This window comes from Gymnoscopelus microlampas, assembly GCF_963454915.1.
Source record: "Gymnoscopelus microlampas genome assembly, chromosome: 2".
Classification (NCBI taxonomy): Eukaryota; Metazoa; Chordata; class Actinopteri; order Myctophiformes; family Myctophidae; genus Gymnoscopelus; species Gymnoscopelus microlampas.
The window spans coordinates 44076614-44101199 of record NC_139939.1 but is presented as its reverse complement, the minus strand read 5'-3'; the positions used below and the strand labels follow the sequence as shown (position 1 = coordinate 44101199).

At 42.5% G+C, this 24586-nt stretch overlaps 1 protein-coding gene across 2 annotated transcripts in view; it reads left to right on the top strand.

Annotated features, from left to right (window-relative positions):
- septin9b (septin 9b) overlaps window positions 1-24586 on the top strand; it is a 93704-nt gene that overhangs the window by 23462 nt on the left and 45656 nt on the right. The window contains exon 1 of one of the 2 annotated variants that reach the window (XM_084068450.1): window positions 22574-22649. The exons of the other annotated variant lie outside the window; for it this stretch is intronic. The gene's annotated coding sequence lies outside the window, so the exon portion shown is untranslated. Of the gene's footprint in view, window positions 1-22573; window positions 22650-24586 lie in introns of those variants that run through there. 2 annotated transcript variants of the gene reach the window in all.

Genomic DNA, 24586 nt, shown 5'->3' with positions numbered 1-24586 from the left:
GTTTTTTTAGAAAACTGTTAGGATTTAGAAGGCATTTGTAGAATCGGCCTCATGTCTTAAGTGGTTAAAGATGTAGTGATATGTACACAGTAGCACCAAAAGGGCTTCCCCTGTGATTACGAGTGTACACATACAGAAACTCACTGTATCGAGAGAGGTAAAGATTGCACATAGTATACCATTATTATTCACACAGTATTTTTTGTTCTGCTATGAACCAAGTGGTTTGTTGTACATGACTGCAGACGGAGAATGAGACACACAGCTAAGCCGAAAATATACTCATGCATTTGTTTGAAAATTGCATAGTGACTGACTGTAATCATAGGGCTCCACTGGGGGGCCCGGCTTCATATTGGTGTTATTTGCTGCTGAGGTTTGGTTTGGGGCCAGTGATTGTCTTTCACTTTAATCAGTTGAATGACAACAAGAAAACCACCCATCACGCAAATGTACTGAATGTCTTTGTAATGACCTTAAAAGTTGGACATTCTTGTCGTAGCCTAAGTGTGTGTGTGTGTGTGTGTGTGTGTGTGTGTGTGTGTGTGTGTGTGTGTGTGTGTGTGTGTGTGTGTGTGTGTGTGTGTGTGTGTGTGTGTGTGTGTGTGTGTGTGTGTGTGTGTGTGTGTGTGTGTGTGTGTGTGTGTGTGTAAAACACTAAGGCATGCCTGCGTTAATCAGAGAGAGAGGAAACCAGGGTTTTTGATGTTTAGGCCTCGTATGTGAAAGCTAACCACAACTTTTGGGGATGTGGTGTGTGTGTGTGTGTGTGTGTGTGTGTGTGTGTGTGTGTGTGTGTGTGTGTGTGTGTGTGTGTGTGTGTGTGTGTGTGTGTGTGTGTGTGTGTGTGTGTGTGTGTGTGTGTGTGTGTGTGTGTGTGTGTGTGTGTGTGTGTGTGTGTGTGTGTGTGTGTGTGTGCGTGCGTGCCTGCGTGTGTGAGAGACATCTCAGCTGGGGTTCTAGCGGACCAGAGCTCAAAGCATTGGCCTGAGAAACTATTGTTAATTAATGTTCTTGAATGTTCTTCTCTTTTTTTTGTATTTGAAAAACTTTGCCTATAATGACGTGCCCAAGATAGGGACGCCAAGTTGAGAGTGGTTCATAATACGTAATACTGTGGCCTTAGACTAGTTTCTGTCACTCTCTCTCTATCTCTTTCTCTCCACCCCTCCACCTTTCTCTCTTTTGAGTTTGTGCAGGAATGACCATCGTACCTAGCGACTATCTTCCCTGTCTTTATACTGGTATCTCTTTCTCTCAATCATGGATACGCCACAACTTACGAATGTTGATGAACAGAGAAGTGGTGAAATGTCTTCACACCATAACGACAGTGGTGGAAAGTAACTAAGTACATGTACTCAAGTACTGCACTGTACTTAAGTTCACCCATTTTCAACCTGTCATATAATTGGTCGTCACTAATGCTCATTATAATATGGTACAATTTTTGTTTATTCACTCTGTGTCTCAGAGGAGGCTTTCTCTTCCTGGAAAGTTAGCATGCTATAATGGAAGCCATTGTTCTCACGTTAATACAAATCTAAATAACATTCTTTTAATCTTGTTCGAAAAAGAAAATTGCCTAAACGATGATGTCACTGGTGTCCACAGCCCTCCTATGAGACACAGACCGAGTAGGGAAAAAATGGTACCATTTTATCATGAACATGAGTGAGGACCAATTATACGAAGATGGAAGATGAAATGGGTGAAGTCATCCTTTAACGACTTTTGTTTCGTTTTTTTTCCTTCTGTTTCACAAATCCCAGGAGTTAAAAATACGTTGACACATTTTTCCAGAATACATCATCAATGTTTTTCTTCCCACTTTCCACTTCCTTCTCTTTCTCCACTGGTTGCCTCACACACACACACACACACACACACACACACACACACACACACACACACACACACACACACACACACACACACACACACACACACACACACACACACACACACACACACACACACACACACACACACACGAAGGCCATGGGGGAGGGGCCTGGGGAGTGTTTCAGTAACATTAGAGCCTTTTTTGATTAAAGCCGTGTGTCTTCACGTCTGTCAGTAACACAAGTATACCGTGTCCTTGGAGGAGGCCCATCTGTCAGTAATGCTGAACATAGCAGATCTACAAGCTCACAATGCGACGCGCCGGTTATTTTTGGCGCAGGACACCGTTTTCTGTATAAATCAGGCTTAGTTAAGGCCTTGTGGACTGCCTCTCTGTGGAGGTATTTTATGTGACTAACCTCTGTCTAACCTCTGTAGCAGTTATAGTGCAGTAGCACTGTTGGACAATAATAATTAGTTAAATTCAAAACCACTCTGATGTGGTCCAGGGCAGCCTCTTGCAGATTGGAATACCAGGGTTTCTATGAGTTTCTTGTATATGCAGATTGTGTCATGATTAGGGATGGGAGGATATATACGATTTTATCCTTTATCATGGCATAAATACGATCATTTTATTGTGGTGAACTTCCATTATCGGGATAATCATGGATACCCTCACTTGAGCGCGATTATCCTTTCAACCCCAGCTGAGATCTCTCTCTCTCTCTCTCTCTCTCTCTCTCTCTCTCTCTCTCTCTCTCTCTCTCTCTCTCTCTCTCTCTTTCTCTCCACAAGGCTAGCAGTACTGTTTAATGACAGGAAATTGCCATAGTGGTATTCAGTTACTGTTAGGGTTAGGGTTGTTGTTTTCATGGTAAATGGTGCATTTACTGTATAATATAGCATCTTTATCCAAAACGCTTTACAGTGAGAATTACATTCATCCACTCAGACACGCACGCACGCACGCACGCACGCACGCACACAGGCACGCACACATTCACTCACCAATGGTGGAGGAAGCCATGCGAGGATCAATCTACACATCAGGACAAAGCAGGACAGTTTGACTCGTATGATTATCAGGATAATATCATGAGTCCCAATTATTTTTGCCAGGATAATCATGAAATTAAATTTCCATACCGATCCCATGCCTTGTCATGATGCGGAAAAATACATATTTTTTTATATGGCTAAATTAATCATTTAATTAATCTGTGTTTGTATATAATATAAATATATATGCCCGCTTGTGAAGAATGTGAACCTTTCTCGCATGGTGTTTGTGAAGCCATTGTTAGTGCTATTGGTGATGACAAGTACTTGTGACAACCCTGTCCTCAAGCAAACTTGCCGTGCATAGAACATTTGGGTTTTATTATCAAACCGACACATGCATACTGACGGTATGCATGCACATAATACACAGCCTCTCTCTCTCCCTCCCTCTCTCTCTCTCTCTCTCTCTCTCTCTCTCTCTCTCTCTCTCTCTCTCTCTCTCTCTCTCTCTCCCCCTCTCTATCTCACTCTATCTCACAGACAATCTGACACCATGCCCACAAAGGGACACATGTTGCTCTCATGTCGTCTTACAGATTTGATTACCTATCAGTTCTCACCACAAGCCGGCTAGATTCCTGTAAATGCAGAGGGATAAAAGCGGTGGGCCAACTATGATGTAACCAACATTTCAGCCTTTACTAGGCTGTTTACTCAGCCCTTTAACAGCATCTACAGTATTTATGCAGCATTTTAGGGACCTCGGCGCGAGGCCAACGCAGAGCGTAGCACAACAACCACAGTACAGCTGCTTTGTGTGTTGATTCGTTTATCAGATGGGCCGACTGACTCGCAGGAAAAGTGACTACTGGCTCTGTGACCTTGCTAAAAACCCACAGTTAAAGATCTAAAACTGTGGCCTCAGCATTTGATAAATCAATACATTCCCATCACTGCTCGCCGGATTGCCAAAGTATTTTATAACTAGCTCTTAATGAAATATAATTATGGGTGTGTTTTCCTGACGATACAGACCATTTGATGTTATATGTTCCTGGGGTTGTACTTTGCAGTGGAAGCAAACTGCAATACTTTGTCATTCAGCGGAAGTTTTGCAGCCAGAATTCCCACAGTACTACCAGCCCAGAAACAGTCGCATTGTGTGTGTGTGTGTGTGTGTGTGTGTGTGTGTGTGTGTGTGTGTGTGTGTGTGTGTGTGCGTGTGCGTGTGTGCATGTGTGCGTGTGTGCGTGTGTGTGCATGCGTGTGTGTGCCGTACAGTATGTCTGTGCATGAGTATGCCATTTACTGATTCTCTGTGCCTATAATTTATGTTTTTATGTGTACGCCACAAGTTTCTGTTCTGAATCAAAGCTGGAAATCTGACTTGCGTCTCAGCCAAGCCAAGGGGCATTGTCCAGATACTTGCCCACAGGGAGAAGTCTTATTAGGGGGTCCAAATGAGGGGTAACCTGCCTATAGGTCCCAGGGCTGGGACCACCTTCCCACCCCCTACTCTGCCATACTATACAGTAAGGCCAGGAGTACAGAAAACAACACCCCTTTTACTCTGCTATAATTCCGTTTCAGCCCCAGTGAGGCTGTAGTACTTTGTTGCTGACCTACTACGTTTGTGGTAGTGACTTGGAAATACATTTGAAACATAGTACTGCTATGCGCTGCATTGCACCACGCAACACAGCACCACAGTGGATAGGGTAGTGATATCCATGCTAAGTAACATTAACTCCTTTTCATTGCTGTGGCATCAGGATGAACATTTTCTCTGTAGAAGTGAGATGTATTGATACATTTTTATGTGTCCGCCCGTCAATGCCAGCTATGTTTATTTATTTTTTAATTTATTATTATTTAGACCTGGTGACCTGGCGAAGACAACAGATAAAACAACAATAAACAGCCAGGAAACAGAAGATTACTGATCTCACTCACTGATGACTAATAATAGACATCAGTGAGTACAGCCTGATTCATCCACCGTTGTACTTAAACAAGCTTTAACATCAGACAGAAAGACCAATTCCCTTGGTTTCAAGTGTTTTTGAAGGTTAAGTGAGGGGAGCAGCAGCTAGCACAATCAGCACGTCAAATCTTTCTGTCCCAATTGGGTCTGTCTGTGCATTTGGAAGAGACAAGCGGACCACATCTTGTGATCTCAGACTTACAACTACAGTCGGATCTCTATGCAATCAAAGTGCAAATGTACGATGGGAGTTTACCTAGAATGGCTTTGTGAGAGTAGATAAGCGGCTTTCCTGTTCATTCAGTTTTTCCACAAGGAAATGACAACAGTATATACACACACATGCCCCCCCCCCCCCCCCCACGCACACACGCACACACACACACACACACACACACACACACACACACACACACACACACACACACACACACACACACACACACACACACAGAAAGTCACACACACGCACACGCATACACACACTGTCTCACACGCATGCACGCGTGCACACACACACACACACACACACACGCACACGCACACGCACACGCACACACATACATACGCACACACAACTTCCTTCCGTGTTCTGTCAGAGTGATTGTTTCCCCGCTGTGTGACCTCACTGTGGTGCACTTCCTCTCTCCGAGGTCATGTGATTTGAGTCCGACCACCTTCTAGCCAATAACATTTCATTACTTTGATCTAAATATCACAGAGAACTACATACTGGGATGTTTACATGGGTGGCATGAAAAGGACATGTCTCTGTCTCTCTATCCCTGTGTACTCGTGCACACGCAAGCACACACACACACACACACACACACACACACACACACACACACACACACACACACACACACACACACACACACACACACACACACACACACAGAAATGCAACTGCTTACGCAATTTGAACACTGTTGTACGTCACTATGTCCAACACTTGACATCACAGACTGATTTGGGACCTTCTCTCTCTCTCTCTCTCTCCCTTACTCACACATCAACACACGCCGCCACATCAACACACACACACACACACACACACACACACACACACACACACACACACACACACACACACACACACACACACACACACACACACACACACACATGCATACTTAAGATTAGGTGCACTTCAGGCTACAGAGGAGATGTGATTGGTATCAGAGGAGATGTGATTGGTATCTAGAGAGACAGATTTATCTTGACACCTGAGGCTGGTGTTCATTGATCCATCAAACAGTGCAGACTGGCAGATGGAGCTCTATCTGTCCATCATCTCTCTCTGAACACTATAGACAGGACGACTCAGGATACCGGTGGACATAAAGAATAGATTTCTTATTGGGAAGTGTAATTATTTTATTATAGTATTGATTATTTCTTCTTTTTTCTTCTTTTTCTTCTTCATTATTATTATCAGTGGTGGAAAAATGACTCACATGTTTTACTTAAGTAAAAGTATCAATACTGCAATGTAGGAATGCTCTGTTACAGTACAAGTAAAAGTCCAGAATTCAAAATGTACTTGAGTAAAAGAACAAAAGTATTGGCATCAAAATGTAATTGAAGTACCAAAAGTAAAAGTACTCATTAATGCAGAATGTCCCATTTCAAGTTTTCAAATGTATAAAAATCTTTTGAAAATAGCAGATCTACAAGCTCACAATGCGTCGCATCGTGACGCATTGTGAGCTTGTGGATCGGCTATTTTCAAATGGCCGAAATATAGGGCTGAAGTGGTTAATGTATGTTTTGGAATATTTGGATCCGAGATGTAGTGGAGTAGAAGTAAAAGTATTGGAAATTGTAAACACTCAAGTAAAGTAAAAATACCTCAAAATGTTACTTAAGTACAGTACTTAATTAAATATACTTATTTACTTTACACCACTAGAATCTAGTTGTTAGATTTTCTGGTCTAAAGTGAATGTAATGGACAGGCCTGTAGACAGAGTCTGGGACATTGGAGGTCAGAGACACAGAAAAAGCGTGTGAGATATTATTATTCCTGCTTTGGCTTCCTTGTTAGGAGGAAATAGGTATTCATTATAGGCTGTTATTGACTAATGTGATGTTGAGGAGGAAAAGCGGTATCCTAATTTAAACCCAGCAGATGTCAGATACGCTGAAGTGGAATTTGTTCGCCTTGCCTAAGTAAATAGATTATCTGGTAGGACATTTGTTCTCTGATTGGGTATGGTTATTATCTTTTGAAGGAGCAAATGAAGCCATTTGTCTCTTATTTGCACTGACCTTCTGATGTGTGTGTGTGAGAGAGAGAGAGAGAGAGAGAGAGAGAGAGAGAGAGAGAGAGAGAGAGAGAGAGAGAGAGAGAGAGAGAGAGAGAGAGAGCGCGAGCGAGCGGGGGTGGGTGATTTGTCTCTGCTTGTCCATAGGCCATTGGGAAATGCGTGTGTGTGGGTGCGAGCAAGCACGCACGCACGCACACACACACACACACACACACACACACACACACACACACACACACACACACACACACACACACACACACACACACACACACACACCTTGAGGCTAAGCTATATCCGAGGTCAGCTTGCTTGCAGGCTAATTGCTCTGTACAAGCCCCAGACCATCAGTCAGCACGATCTGTCAGATAATTACCATGTGGAGAGAGAGACAGAGAGACACAGAGAGAGACAGAGAGACACAGAGAGAGACAGAGAGACACAGAGAGACACAGAGAGACACAGAGAGAAAGACAGACAGAGAGAGACACACACACACACAGAGAGAGACACACAAAGAGAGAGAGAGAGAGAGAGAGAGAGAGAGAGAGAGAGAGAGAGAGAGAGAGAGAGAGAGAGAGAGAGAGAGAGAGAGAGAGAGAGAGAGAGAGAGAGAGAGAGAGAGAGAGAGAGAGAGAGAGAGAGAGAGAGAGAGAGAGAGGCAGACAGACAGAGACAGAGACAGAGACAGTGAGAGAGAGAGAGAGAGAGAGAGAGAGAGACACACAGTGAGAGAGAGAGACAGGGACAGAGAGAGAGAGAGACAGATAGAGAGAGAGTGAGAGAGACAGAGAGAGAGACGCACACACACACACACACACACACACACACACACACACAGAGACAGACAGACAGACAGACAGACAGACAGACAGACAGACAGACAGACAGACAGAGAGTGAGAATGTACAGTATGTCTCTGTCACAATGATTATTAGATAGATTAGAGCAGTTAGAGAGAGAGAGAGAGAGAGAGAGAGAGAGAGAGAGAGAGAGAGTGCGCGAGCGAGCGAGCATCAGATGGTCTGTGATGGTGAAATGTTGCCCACTAAACATCCAGTACAGTATCAGCATGCATTGTGTTGAAGGTCAGTCTGTTTGTTTTCCTATAGTTGTGTATGTTGTGCTCGTCTTTATGTCTCAGAGTCATCGCCCCCTGTTTAGATGCTCAGCATTCTCTATCCCGCCTTAATTTATATTTAGGCTACTTGCCCATGAGGGGAAATAAGGTCTCCTGGCTCCTTTCCATTTACTCAGCTGTCTGGGGGCCCTGGTATGTGGAGCTTGATTATACTCATGTATGTTTACACTTACCCTTGGGGTTTCATAATAAGGGATTTTTATTGTTGAAAAAAAAAAGTCACAGGCAGGAGATCATGCAGTTGTTTGCCTTGTTATGATATTCATCTTCATCCAGCTGTCAGTGAGGTGGTTGTGTGTCATGTTGTTCAGTAGCACAGTAACCTTACAAAGTCAATGAGATTCTTGTCTCGTTGACTGGTTTACACAGTGTGTCCTCCTCTGTGAAAAGTCTTTGGGTAATTGCTGCCCTTGTTTGCCTTCTCAGGGCACAGCCTGTCACTCAGGGTGCAGGTCTTAAAGATGCCACCAGGAGGCACTGTGTGACAGGTGAAAAATGTGGTCAGACGGCACATAGTATAACATCTTGGCTTGCAGGTGATGTCATGTCAGACTGTGGTTTGCTGAATGATGTCAAAGCCATGTCCTTTTAAGCAATTTGTGGTTTTGTTTACTTTTAGCTCAGTTTGTAAGAGCTTGTGAGAAATATTTGGGTCAGGGAGTTGTATTTCATACACTCTGTGCCATGAGTTAATTCTTCATACGCATCCCAACAGCTCTGGCAGTAAGCAGTAGGACAGGAGTTTTCCTGTTTGACACAAACCGTTGATACTCACACAGCACATCACTGGAACAAAGATTAATTCAAAGCAATGTTCTTCTCGTGACTATTTGAAGTGTGTGTGGACTCAGACCAGCCCTGGATGGAGTAGAAACGTTGTGTGTATGTTAGAGTTGAAGATGAGGCGGAGCTGTGGGAAATGAAAACAGAATGGTCTTCATGACACAGATCAAGTGGTGAAAAGTAACTAAGTACATGTACTCAAGTACTGTACTTGAGTACAATTTTGAGGTACTTTTACTTTACTGGAGTATTTCCAATAAATTTGCAATCATTTTACTTCTTCTCCACTACATCTCAGAGGCAAATATTGTACTTTTACTCCACTACAATTATTTGAAAACTTGTGAAATGGGACCTTCTGCATAACGGGTATTTTTACTTTTGGTACTTTAAGTACATTTTTATACCAATACTATTGTACTTTTACTCATGTACATTTTGAATTCTGGACTTTTACTTGTAACTGAGTATTTCTACATTGCAGTTTTGGTACTTTTACTTAAGTAGAAGATTTTAGTACTTTTTCCACCACTGCCACAGAAACATTTTTACGAACGAATGAACACACACACACACACACACACACACACACACACACACACACACACACACACACACACACACACACACACACACACACACACACACACACACACACACACACACTCACACTCACACTCACACACAGACACTTCTGCACAAAGACAGTACTCCTCCCCCAGATAAGGCTTTGGGAAGTTTGAGTTTACATTGAGCATCTGGGGGAAGTCAGGGGTTAAAGAAGTTTCCCACCACAGCCATCCCCTCAAATCCCACCACCAACACACACACACACACACACACACACACACACACACACACACACACACACACACACACACACACACACACACACACACACACACACACACACACACACACACACTCCATGTATTTATCATGTAGACAGACACACACATGTAGATACATTGGTACAGTACAGTACACAGCACAAATGTCTTCTTTAACTCTGAAATTGTACAAATGTTTGCACTTCCAAGTAGCCCTGAGGATCTTATTATTTACTCTGTACACACACACACACACACACACACACACACACACACACACACACACACACACACACACACACACACACACACACACACACACACACACACACACACACACACGCGCGCACATCCTCTCAGTGGTCAGGGATCATGACTCTTGGCAGAATGATCACAGAGTCACACTTTGTTTTCCTTTGTGATTTTAACAAAGCTGGATATGCCATCCTGTCCATGTCAGTACTGTATCAGTCTCACATCTGCACACACGCACACACACACACACACATGCACGCACATGCACGCACGCACGCACGCACGCACGCACACACACACGCACGCCCACACACACACGCACACACACATCTATGACCGTTTTCCCTCACTCCACAACAAAGCAATGCGATGGGAAATGGGTAACCAAAGCTTAATGAAGTAAAGATAACATATTGTTGTCGGGCAGAAACCTTGTATGTCCAAATTTCTACTATTTATGTTTGTTTTTTTGTCATTTAATGCCCTACTTCGTCACACAAGAGTGTCAAGTAAAAGCCAAAAGTAACCGATCTACAAGCTCACAATGAGCTATAGATCTGCTACTTTCACTGTTTCTGAAAAATGTCATTCCATTTCCTGAGAAGGAACAGTTTTGGACTTATAAGGTTTCCACCTGGCAGCGACGATATAGTAACTGATGACACTACCTATATATTCATGTCTTTCTCCCATTGTAAATCGTCCGTCTTGTTTATCTTACACATATCAGGGTCTGCCAGACCTCCATTGTCCTATAAACCAATGTGAAAATCAAACCTCTTATCAGGGTATAAGAGAAAAACTGAAGCGAGGAAGGAAGTGTAATGTACATGAGACATGTACAGTCATTTATCTAACCCTAACGCGTCCCATCAATTCAACACTCATTCAACAGCTTTTTAAATCTAAGAATGAAAGAAAAGAAGAAATGATTCCTATTGGCAGTTCCCAGCAAAATAAAAAAGACTGGGTTTGCAGTTGGTGTCTGAGATATGAAACACTTAACGCATTTGAGGTCAATATATAGGTGTCTGAAAATAAATATGCAAGGGATAATGTACGGGTATTTACAGGTATGTACTGGTCATTATTGAAAAATAAATCCCTTCAGGGTGATTATGCACATCTGCTTCGTGTCGGTGCATAATCACCCTGAAGGGATTTATTTTTCAATGATGACTAGCTACCCGTACATTATCCCCCTTATTACACGGCCACTTAATAAATATTAATAAATAAATTGACCCAAAAGTAGCAACAAAACAAAGTATTTCTTTGCTTACGGCAATGAAAGTATTCCATAAGTGTTGTGTGCACTGTCGCCTCGGAAAACAAGGAAGTGTAGTGGATCAAATAGAATATTTTTTTGGTTACTGCATTGTCTATTTCTCGCTTAAAAAAGTTTTCAAAAACATTCTTGAGAGCAACGTTTAGTTGTAAATGACATGGTGTGTTTGTTTACATGGCTGTCATGTTGGATACAGCATAAAATCAAGCAGCGCAGGTTGATATGAGCAGGTGCTCTGAGTCTTTGATTAGACAGCGGCCTGTTATTGGGCTCATCGGTCATTATCCAGAAATAACACACCGCTGAATTCAGCGATTGACCAATCAGAATCAAGCATTCAACCAAGCCGTGTAATAAACAATAATATTAAATGAACAAAGAAGACAAAAACAAGGTCCAAGAAATGAAGATAGAGTTGCTGCAGGTCGCTGTAAAAATATACTGTACGTGTCATTTTATGATTTTTGTTTCAGTAGACTGATTTTATAGCTAGATACAGCAATTTCTTCCAATTTGAGATGTTTTATGAATATGGCCTGTAGCTTATACTGGTTAGTTTCCTGTGTCCAGCTGCCAGTAATTAGATCTTCTATTCATTTGTACTTTCTGTTTATCCCTGTTGCATGGGTGGGCGATCTGGACAGTAAGAAGAAGCCTGTCATTAGACAGACTGGTCAAAACAAAGGGAAACGGTTCAGTTGAGGTCATTGGTACGCATTCTCTGCTAATGGTGTTTATCCCCATCGTGTGTTCTAAAGAAACAGGTTTTAAAGAGTGGGGCCTGCACGGCCCAGACGGCGCCAGGGCGGAAAAATGTATTAAAAATGAATTTAAATTCAATTCATCAGATTATTGTGCCAAGGTTAAAATGAAATACAAATTGTTATAAATCCTTTTCATATGGAAATGAATAATATCTTTATGATGGTATTTCTGCATTATCTGCAGATTTTTTGGCGGGAACCCCTATTTGTAACTAAACCTTTCAGGAAGGGAACCCCTTTTGGGGTTCTTGTTGCTATGTACAGTATATAGCAACATACATTTGTTGTAATTTTTGAATAAATATTTGAAGTTTTTCAGAAAACTTAGGTCAGGATTTAGGAGGCGTTTTTAGAATCAGCCTCAGGTCTAAATTGGTTAATTAAAAATGTTTAAAGGGCTTTTTAATGCCTTTATTGGTAGGATAGTAGGATTACAGGAAATGGGGTGAGAGACATGCAGCAAAGGCCGTCGGAATCGGGACTCGAACCCGCGGTACACTGCCCACAGCCCGGACCGCTACGCCAGCATTCCGGGCCGTTAATTCCATTTTTAACCAGTGCCATCCGGTCTAGAGCCTGCCTTCTACAAAACTGCATCCAGTCATTTCCAACCCCCACACACAGTACATGCACACACCCAGACCGTTACCGTATCCGGCTATCCGCTGATTCTCAGTAGAACAGAAAGGCAAATTGGTTAATTGATACCATAGTTTACTCCTCAATCGCTGCTCATTCAACGTGTGCAATTGGATGTAAACTAGTTTAAGAAATATCACATGAGCAGACTGGAGACAGCAGCTCAGCTGTAAATGTATTTTTATATTTGCCAGCGTAATTTAAATGGTTCTTTTTTTACTCCCTTTTCTCCCCAAGTCGTTTAGCAAATAAATTCCTCCTCACACATCAGCCATGCTACTGGCTCACCTGCCAGTGAGGAGCCCCCACCGGGAAGACGTAGGGCCTCTGGCCAACACTCCCTACTGACAGGTGCCGCCCCAGCCCGTAGGAGTATGTGCAGTGACAAATACTACCCTCACTACCCGGCTTCCCTCCCCCGAACACGGGTCAATTGTGTTCGTATAGATGTGCAACAAAGCACGGATGCAGCGCGGTGGATTTGAACCCCTAGACTCCGCGGTGGTGGGCAGATAGTTTACCCCTGAGCAACCCAAATGCCCAGTTTTTTAAGCCACTTCACAGCCAGAGTCTACGGCTATTTGGGGGTCCTTGGCATGGAAAAGTTTGGGAACCCCTGTTCTAAGGGTGTGCTATCATAACTCTTAGTTTGTGTGCGTGTGCGTGTGCGCGCGCGTGTGTGTGTGTGTGTGTGTGTGTGTGTGTGTGTGTGTGATGAGTACCAGATGATCTGGAGAACAGTCAGTGACTTTGTCCATTCTTGGAAGAATAAACACCAGTCCTTTATCTTTGATTCTGCAATCTCCAGTTGGGAGTCATGGATTCCAAATCCATCCATTCATAAGTTTCTTTTTCTTTTTCTGATAAATAAAAGTGGTCTTGAGAGTGACGTAAAATCATGTGCAATGGGAAAAGCTCTTTGGACAGTCACAGGATGAGGTGAAATCGACCGCTGGTTTTGCGGACCCGAAGTCATGTGGAAACACCTCCTGCTGGAGTGAGCTGGGTCTGTGGAGCAGAAGGGAGGTTATTCTCCTGTGACTGTGGAGGAGAGAGGCGGGAGGTGGAGGGATGCAATATGGAGCAAAGCGGGACGTAGTAGAGCTATGCTGGGTGGTTATGTACTAGATGGGGCATGCTGTGATGGGAGATGAGAGATAGGATGAGAGGATCATTTCTTCTCCTGCTATGGGACCACTACCAGTGGTGGAAAAACTCAAATGTTTTACTTAAAGTATCAATACTGCAATGTACAGTACTCTGTTATAAGTAAAAGTCCGGAATTGAAAATGTACTTGAGGAAAAGTATTGGTATCAAAACGTACTTAAAGTACCAAAAGTAAAAGTGCTAAAATGTTTGAAAATAGCAGATCTACAAGCTCACAACGCGTCGCCGTGCGACGCGTTGTGAGCTTGTAGATCGGCAATTTTAAAATACCCTAGGTATAAAATAGGGCTAAAGTGGTTAACGTATGTTTTATAATGTAATGATTTATATCTGCAAAGTAACTAGTAACTAAAGCTTTCAAATAATCGTAGTGGAGTAAAAGTACAATATTTGCCTCTGAAATGTAGTGGAGTAGAAGTAAAAGTATAGACAATTGGAAATACTCCAGTAAAGTAAAAGCTACCTCAAAAGTGTACGTAAGTGCAGTACTTGAGTAAATGTATACTGTAGTTACTTTTTACACCACTGGTGGTTATGTACTAGATGGGGCATGCTGTGATGAGAGATAGGATGATAGGATCATTTCCTCCTCTGCCATGGGACAGACAGGGCTACAGTATAGGCTGTGTGAGCTGTGCATTCGTGTGTATACCGGATGGGAAATGAGCATCTCTCATCAAAGACTCCCAAAGAAGTGCACTGTAGATCTTATCTGATATGAATCCACGGTCCCTCCTTAATCAGATGAGCACCCTCTCCTTCCGCGCTTCAAGGCTTTGAAAGGGAGCTTGGGATTTTTAATGAGCAAGGATTGTATAAAAACGCTGCTCTTGTGCCTCACTTCCCACCCAGTGAATAGACAGCTTCCACTGCATAAATATTAGCTTTGATAGCAATCACTTGGGAATACTCATCGCTTTACAATGCGCTGGCACCGAATCTAAGAATACTTGGGATACAATGCGGGTCCCAGGCTTAAATCATATGTCATTTCTTTAGGTTTATACTGACGTAATTTAGGGATTTAGAGAATCCAGACTGTAGGTTTGTGGCTGTTGGGCAATTAGGTTCCTGAAGAGAAGGTTATTATCTGCTGAGAGAAGCTTTGGCAATAGAGCTTGAAGGAACTCTGAGCGAACTTTCACCCGTAGCTGATGTGGGGCAAAGAGCTCAGTGATGTTCCACTGGGGAGTTTCCACAACACAGAGGAGAAGAGTGAGAAGAGAGAGCAGGAAGCAGCATGCAGAACTTAAGATTTGGAGCTTTAAGGCAAATGCTGTAGATGATCCATATTGCAGCTATATTTACTGTATTAAAGGGATAGTTCACCCCCAAAATGACTTTTTTTCTATCGATTAGTCACCCCATGGAGACTTGAATTCATGGATATTTGTTTTGTTTTAGTCGCATTCCTAAGCCAATAATTTGATGACCGGCAGCGGTTCCGGTAGGAGACACAAACCGTCTCCTTTGTGTCTCCTACCGGAACCGCTGCCTACCGGTCTGCTGGTCATCAAATTATTGGCTTAGGAATGCGACTAAAACTAAAAATATATCCATGATTTCAAGTCTCCATGGGGTGACTACATTTGTTTTGGGGGCGAACTATCCCTTTAAGGGACAAATATGGCCTGTATGAAAGATAAAATATGCTGTGTACTGCCTTACAAAAGTTGGGTGCATGTCAAAAAAGCGAGATTCTTCAATTTAAAAATTCTAAACATAATTAAACATTTTCCATCGTCTCTCCTGCTACTGTTAATCCTCCTTTTTCATTTCTTTTTTCCTCTCATTCTCCTCTCTCTGTCTCTGCCTCTGCCTCTTTCTTTCTCGCTCTCTGTCCTTGACAGCCCCCATGCATATGGAAGGTTTCTATTATAGATAATTAGCATCATGACTTGGGTATGAAGTTTCTGGAAGCGGCGCACACAGTCAGACCGCACAAAGAGTTTTAATCACAGAGCTTTCCTCCATCTTCTTCCGTCCCTTTCCTCCAAAGTTGAGTCATCCTCGCTCGTCCCTCGCTCTCCCCCGCATTCGGCTGAGGGGCCAGGGATTCCCCCGAAGGCTCGATTCCCTATAGACGCTGTTCTGTTTATTGTTCAACTGGGAAACGGGAAGGAATATTAGAAATAGACACTAGACAGTACATACTGCAGCGTGCATCCAGTTAGCTTGCTGCTGCTGTGTAGCCTAACCACAGTTAAATTCCACGATTAGAACAATATCTGTCACACAGACTGAACCCAGTGGTTAATGGGAAGAAGGCACAGGAACGTTCTTTCCAAAATCCAGACAACATTCTAGACCTTTAGGGATTTGCCAGAGATAGAGGAGAGATGGCGTCTGCTTGCGGTGACATGTACAACAGCCATGAGATAGAAGACCTCTGTGAGTATCTGGGTGTCTTGTGTGTGTCTGTGTGTGTGTGAGAGAGAGAGAGAGAGAGAGAGAGAGAGAGAGAGAGAGAAACCATAGTTCTGCTGCAGATGGATCATGGAACAACTGGTTTGCATTAAGACCCGATCAAGAGAAGGCGTGATGATGTACTGTATCCTCTTAAGAAGCTCCCACTGGTTCAGTCTAACTTTCATTCTTTATTTCAGTTACATATTGTTTACTTCAACTAAACCTGTGTAGATGTTTTGGAATGTTGTTTACTTTTTCCTGAAAAACCTGATTTCAATCTGCCTTTTTTTTTCTTTTTAAAGCGGCACGCACGCACGCACGCACGCACGCACGCACGCACGCACACACACACACACACACACACACACACACACACAGAAACACACACATGTGCAGCATTGTTTAATTCCGACGAACGTGTTGATTTACAGTAGGAATTGTGGACGTTTAAGAAAATGGCTGTGCTGAAAAGTTTATGCACGTCATTGATTAAAAGCATTCTCTCTTTCTCTGACACTCCCCCCCTCTCTCTCTCTCTCTCTCTCCCCCCATTACTCTCTTTCCCTTACTTTGTCTGTCCTTGATGATAGTTGCCAGAGATAAGTAGTCCAGCTGGGGAAAGCTTCAGCGACTTAAGTTACAGCACTTGGAATAGACACCGTAAGAAAAACACCTAGAAGAGTTAGACCACAAACTTTGCAGTTTATCTTCTTAACGACTGCTATTACCAAACGTATGGCCTGTAACTGCAGCAAAGTGCTGATGAAAAAGCAAACACTGTTGAGGGTTATTGTAACCTTGGGGTGCAGTTTTTGCTAAACGGGGGTCTAGCGTATTAATGTAGACGAATCGAGTGTCATACAGGATATATATATTATGCGTATAGCTCTGGCTACACATGTAACGTACATACTGTTAAAGTGCTTACAGGTCCCATTTCTAGGGATTTCCACCCAAGGTGGGAGGAGAGTTAAAGGAGGATATACAGTACTTAAGCATGTCGGGCATGAACCTTCAGCCATGTTCTATCACTGTCTGTTTCTGTACCGAGTCACACATGTGCTGTCTCCATTTGCACCACAGGGGAGCAGAGCAGCCTCAGCAAAAAAAAAAAAACACAACAGGAAGTCAGTTACAGACCCGTGTCTTCCCTGAAGATAGCATGGCCCCACCAGATGTTCCTCTTCTGTTGAATGCTCTCCCCCTATCCGCTTTTTCTCCCCAACCAAGTACCCCTTCTACCCTTCACCTCCTTCCATTTTGTCCCCTCTACTCCCCTCCCTTCTTCTCCCCTCCCTTCCTCTCCTCTCCTACTTTCTATTCTGTCCTTCACTTTGCTCTCATTTCTCCCCCAGTGTCGATGAGTCACCCGGCACGGCGACTCATCGAGGTAAACTCTCTAAAATCCTCTCCATATGTGTTCTTCCCTGATTGGATGGCCTCCCACAATCAACCCTGACCCCTGGTCCAATCACAGAGCTCCGCCAGTCTCTAGTGGCTATTAGTCTCCCGTAACCTATCTGGCCCTTGGCTGTGATTGTGATGGAACCTAGTGAAGGTTGTTCCACCGGAAACAAACGTAGCCCTCATAACAGGCAAAGGAAAGCTCTGGACTTGAACGATTCAGAGAGCAATATTTAGTTACCTCAGAGCCTCGTCCATTTGATATGGATGACTTCGTAGCTCCAAATTATTACTTGTTTTGGGTTTGTCTCTGAGACACAAGGAAACTTTCTTCAGTATCATGGTTTGTGATCAGGATGAGGAAGGAAGTTTGGTATAGGATCTTTGACCTATACGTAGAGCTCTTTGCCAACAGGATTTTGTACTTCTAACGCGACCACAAGTGTATGTATACAGTATCACAAGTTTGACCTACTGTACGTACACTTCTTTGTACCAAGAGGTCCCCTGAAATCTATTAGGAAACATGCAGTTTGCTACAAGTGGTGGAATTCAAATAATTTTGAAAACAACAGAAATAACTCCTTACAGTGTGTACTGTAGTTAGATTGTACATGAGAATAGACCAGTACACATGCACGCTAGGGGTGGGACGATGTATCGATATCGCGATATATAGATATATATTGATATATCGATATATAATTTATTTTATTTTATTTTTTTGTTTGTGATACGTTGTTTTTCCGACTCTGTATTTGTGTAATGATGATTTTGAACCGTTTGGTGCTATTTTATGTGTTTATGAATTGAATACAAGGACTATCGTGATATGTCGTTGGTGAAATTTCATGCAATATATTGTGATATCGCAATATATCGAATATCGTGATATTATTTGTTATCGAGGGCCTAATATCGCCACAGATATCGTATCGTGAGATACCCATATCGTCCCACCCCTAACGCACGCACGCATTCTCTCACGCATGCACGCACGTCGCACGCTCGCGCGCGCGCACCATAGATTGTATAAAAAGAATGGACTAAGACACACCTCTGGTTTCTACAGACTGAAAATTAAGCCGATTGTTCAGGAATTTGAAATCCGCCACCTAACCCTTTAATATATGCAAAAAGTGACTGGGAATAGGAACCGTAAATCAATCCCTAAAGAATGCTATTGGTTGGGTAGCTTGTCAATCAAGAGCGGGGACGGGGAATGAATGCTATTGGTTGTGTAACATGTCAATCAAATCATCCCGCCCCTCCTAGAGCATAGCCTATTTTATTGTCAATTTTAAAATAAATGGGACCATCATTTAGCAAAACGCATATCAAGATGATTGAAAGCAGACTTTAAACTAGCGACTGGAAGCCTATAGTATTTATGACAATGTTTATTAAGGTAAGAAAATCAAGTCTAAAGTTTGTCAAAAACCCATCCGCTTTCATTGAGAGAATATTCTCTCTGACACCAGCAGGGGTAAAACAGCTAAACTACAGGCCATTCATATGAACTGTCTCTTCCGTATTAGACTCCCAATGTAAAACTTTCAAGCTGGGCCTTTGGCACACACACACACACACACACACACACACACACACACACACACACACACACACACACACACACACACACACACACACACACACACACACACACACACACACACACACACACACACACACACACACACAGTGTCTCTGTGTCCTCCATGGCACCGTAAATCACATCCAAGTTATTTAATTTACTTACCATTAAAGTCTAATCTCAGGGCATTTAGACATTTCGCTTTGGGTATTTATCTATAAGCCTAATTAAATAACTCATTGTACATTGGACTTATTTGATCTCTAATTCCCATGAGAAGAAACAGATGATTCTGTCACAACCATAGCCACTGTTCAGTATACAGTAGTAGGTCTTGCCTTTTATGCTGAGAGTGTTCTCTACAAAGTTTAAGAAATTGCATTTCATATAAAAATACAATTTGTACAAAATTTGTATAAAATAATTTGCACTCAGACCTTCAGTAACACTACTACTGTCCGTAGCTAGTATTTCCTGAGTTCACAAACTTTACAGTGATATCTAAACCTACAGTACATATGCACTTTCTCAGCGTGTACTGTATGTAGAAATTCAAACAAGAATTAGAAGCATGTCTTGCAATAAACGCACGCACACACACACGCACGCACACAGGTAAATGAAAGGAAACCACAGCCAAATGTTAGATTCTGCTGCAGCTTTGAACAGGAAGGAAGCATTTGTGCTGAATGTTATCAAAACATGTCAGTATGCTGGTGGAGAGAAATATACTGTTGTACGGGCAACGAATAATGAATCTCTCCACTGACACACATCTCATTACCCATGTACCTATCTATACCAATGGTGATAGCTATATATACATGATTAGAATAACTGCTGTAAATGTTGTACCTTTGTTTCATCCTTACTGTGGTGCTGGTATGACAACTGGATTTCCCCTCAGGATCAATAAAGGTCTATCTATCTGTATATTCCTCGTTTATCCACTGTAGATTGACTGCATGGCTATATCTATTCTACTGGTGATGGATTGTTCATTGATACTTTGGCTGCATTTATTGTAAACACTACAGTAAGCAAATCTTGGTCAGTTCAAGTGCCTAGACCAAACTGAAAATATCCTATTTGGTGTTTTGTGTCTTATTTGTTCTACTTGTACCTTTCTACTTGTTAACTCCTTTTTACTTTTACCCTTGAAGCTTTAATTTATCTCTCTATTCCTCTGTATCTGTCATGTGTTAACTATGTGGTCAGGGTGTTGCTAGTACAACTGAATTTCCCTTGCGGTATATTGATAAAGCTCTGTCTTGACAAATTCTGTGACTACCACGATCACTGACAACTTTTCTCACTCACTGTTCCTCGAAATTAATCAAGAGGTTGAGTTTTTATTATTTGTAAAAAAAAATATGTCTCTGTTATCTTATAAAACAAACACACATCCAGTGTAGACATTATAGACTCTGTTCCTGTTTATAGGGGTTAAGCTTTTTGAATCTGGCGACGCAATACGCAACACATTGCGAGCTTGTACAGTAGATCGGTTATTTTGACTATGTGTCGTACGATGAAGTATATACTGTATGGCTTAAGTGGTTAATGTTGTCAATAAAGAACATACTACCGGTAGTGAGGACTGCACCACAGACTGCAGCAGTGTTTCCATTTTTACTCTGTAGATGAGTTTCCTCAGACAGGCAGCTCTCAGGTGCCTGTCTGCTGCTCACAGCTTCCTGGATACTTTTTGGTTTTCCTGTTCACTGAAGTAGTTTTAAGTTCAACCTACTAGCAAGTGTGTTTTAAACACTTTAACCCTATACTTAGTTGACCGTATTCCCATGGGCTAGTGGGCTACACTAAATATCTTCCCTGAAAACAGCCAAATCGACAAGCGGTGCGACGCGACACATTGTCAGCTTGTGATTCTGCTATTTCCAGTGAAAAAACTGATTCTGATTCTTCTGATTCTGAATGTTCCGCCAGAATAGGGATGCTATTATACATAGGGTTCAAGGGGTTAAACTATTGTCTTAACTAGAATACCAGTCAAACATTAATTGACTTATCTGGTAAGGGAAGGTGTTTTGTCTATCCCAAACCCCTATACAGTACACAACTGGGAGGATACTCTGGCAAAATGGCTCAAAATAACGTAGGTCTACAGGAAAATGTGTTCATATGTTGGAGTGGAATCGATGGAAAATCGAAATATCCTTGCATGTATTTTTGCTTTTTTTTAAAAGATTAGTTTTTGGCTTTTATGCCTTTATTGATATTTTTTAAGTGAAGATGGACAGGAAAGAGACTCGAACCTGTGACACGCTGTCAGGCTATCAGAGCCTAGGGTCCGGGCTGGTTGAGTGATGTTGGTTTTAGTACCATGTTCATAACCTACCTGTTTTTGACTCAGTGCTGATTACTGTCCAGTCTGTTTATGTAAATGGTTTCACATTCATAAACATGACGTTATGTTTTTAACTCTGACAGTCCTCCACCTGCTGTTGGCCACCCTATGCATAAAATAGTACAGTAAAGCACCTGCAGTAGCCACTGACTGAATAAATGTAGATATTTAAAGTCATTGAGGATTCTCTCATAGAACTATTTTTTTGACCCAGTAAAACTGCAGGGCAGTCTGTCCATTAGTCATGGCTCTGAGTCAGCCATAAAAGGATGTGTGTGTGTGTGTGTGTGTGTGTGTGTGTGTGTGTGTGTGTGTGTGTGTGTGTGTGTGTGTGTGTGTGTGTGTGTGTGTGTGTGTGTGTGTGTGTGTGTGTGTGTGTGTGTGTGTGTGTGTGTGTGTGTGTGTGTGTGTGTGTGTGTGTGTGTGTGTGTGTGTGTGTGTGTGTGTGTGTGCGCGTGCGCGCGCACGCGTGTGTGAGAGAAACAGAGAGGACCCTGCAGGAAATAGTATTAAGGGAAATGGAGCAGTACTTTTCAGTCCACACACACACACACACACACACACACACACACACACACACACACACACACACACACACACACACCTTTCCTTCTCTGTTCATTTAGCTGCATGCACATACATAGTATGTATAGTACATATAGATATTATATTGCCTGCTACATGCACAATGCTCTCCATTCACTTTCTATGAATGAGGGGTGTGGCTGCCGAATGCCTGCTAGCCACTGGGGGGCTAGTCACATGACCTATGCTGTGGGCGTGGCCACCAGACCAGCAAGCAGCACAGCCCCAACCAGCTGGAAGTGTGATTGAGAGAGAGAGGAAGAGAGTGAGAGAGAAAGAGAAAGAGAAAAGAAGAACAGAGCAGGGAAGGCTGGGTGAGTTGTCTATTTTCATGTTTTGCAGTGTGTGACTGATCATGTTTTGGCTGTGTGTGTCTTTATTCTGTGTGTGTTTCTCTCTCTCTCTCTCTCTTGCGCGCAATGAGACATGACTGATTTCACTGAGCTCTAAAAGGGAGAAAGATGGATTGCTGTTCTCTTGGCTTGTGTTTGCCTTGCGAGAAAGTTAGTTAGTTTGCCAGTTGTCTTGTGTGTGTGTGGACTGTGGAGAGAGCTGTGAGATACGAGAGTGAGTGTGAGGCTTTTTTGGCAGGAGTTCTGAAGTTACACTTCTGAACAACTTCTTGTACTCGTTCTCTTCCCCCACCCCTCTCCTCTCCTCTCCTCTCCACCCCTCTCCTCTCTGTCTCCAGTTCCATTGTTCAGCTGTCTGAGAGAGTTTGGGGGGTCAGCTCACCCCCTCTTTCTCTCTCTCTCTCACTCACTCCTTCTTCACTCCCTCCTCCTCCTCCTCCTCCTCCACCCCACATCTTTTCTCTCTCCCTGTTTTTCCATTGTGTCCTCAGCTCCACTTCATGCAAGTATAATCAATTTTGGGAGAGTGTTGACCAATCAGAGAGTAACCCCAAGTACATGTTTGTGTGTCTCCTCCTGGCCTTGCCTTTTTCCTTCTCAGCCTGTCCTGTCCTGTCCTGTTCTCAGATCAGGGAGAGTTTTCCAGCCTCACATTGATCCATTTGCAGTGCTGGACTAGCCAGGCGTTTATCATGCCAAAGCATTTCTAACATTATTTGATTTTGGCAATCGAGCATCTGAGCGTTGTGGCCAAGTTCAAGGTCAGTTGAAGCATGTGGCCAGATTTCCTGTGTGGGATTGCTGATTGTCAGTGGGGCATGATTAATACGTTCTCCATCTGCTTTCTTCTTTCTTCAGTTGCTCTCAGCGAACATGAAGTCCATGTTTGTTTCATTTACCTCGTTTTCTTATTTCGAACGCTGTGCCTGTAGGGCAGCTTTAGCATCCGTATCACGCATCTTCCATGTGTTCTTGGTCATATGATCTTTGACGTCAGTTGGTTTAATGAACCACATGAACCCTGGCTTTTTCCAAATAGCTGAAGTATAAAATGGGGCTTAATATCTGCATCACTCCATATTACAACCATGGTTTCCAACCAGTATTATATTGGCTAAAGTAGTCTTGAGCTTCACTGCTCCACTTACAGTGAAGTCATCATCATCATATCATCATCACACAAGTCTTCCTCAGAGATGTTTTTGATGTCAGAGATGTTCTTGATGTCCTGCCTCTGTGTTGTTGCCTTTGGACACTGACCAAACACATTTAGTATCTTTATATTTGCTCTTTGCTGTTTGAAGAGATGAACTTGGACTGTAGTAGACAGCCAATATTAAACCCACTTAAAATGCTTTCTTTTTCTGGCACCAAAAGGCGATAATGAAATTAGAAATGAGCAAAGAAAGGGGGGAAAAAGATAAATTGATGCTAATATGCTGTGTCATCTTGTGGTCTGTTTACCACAGAATGCTGTGAACACTGTTTGTTTGTTTATTATGTATTTGATTTACAATAACCTTTTATTACAATATTGCTTCACTGTAGGGGAGAGTTAAAATTGAATCGGCCATTGTTTACATGGTGCTAATGGAATTAGCTTCTTCCTTATTAGCAATAAATCACTATTGATAAACACTTCATTAGAAGTGTTAAACCACAAGAGACCAATTGCACATGAATTGCTACAATGCACAGTAGAGGGATTATTCAACTCAACTCGGCTTCAATATAGGAGCATGACATGATTAGTCTTCAAAATCGAGGGCATTCACTTTTTTCTCAAGACTTGTAAAAAGAGCTTTAACCATTATATTTTCATTAAAGGGGGGGGGGGTTTAATAACCCTATATTTTATCCAGAAAAGGAGGGAATATTTTGTCCTCATTTGGACCATA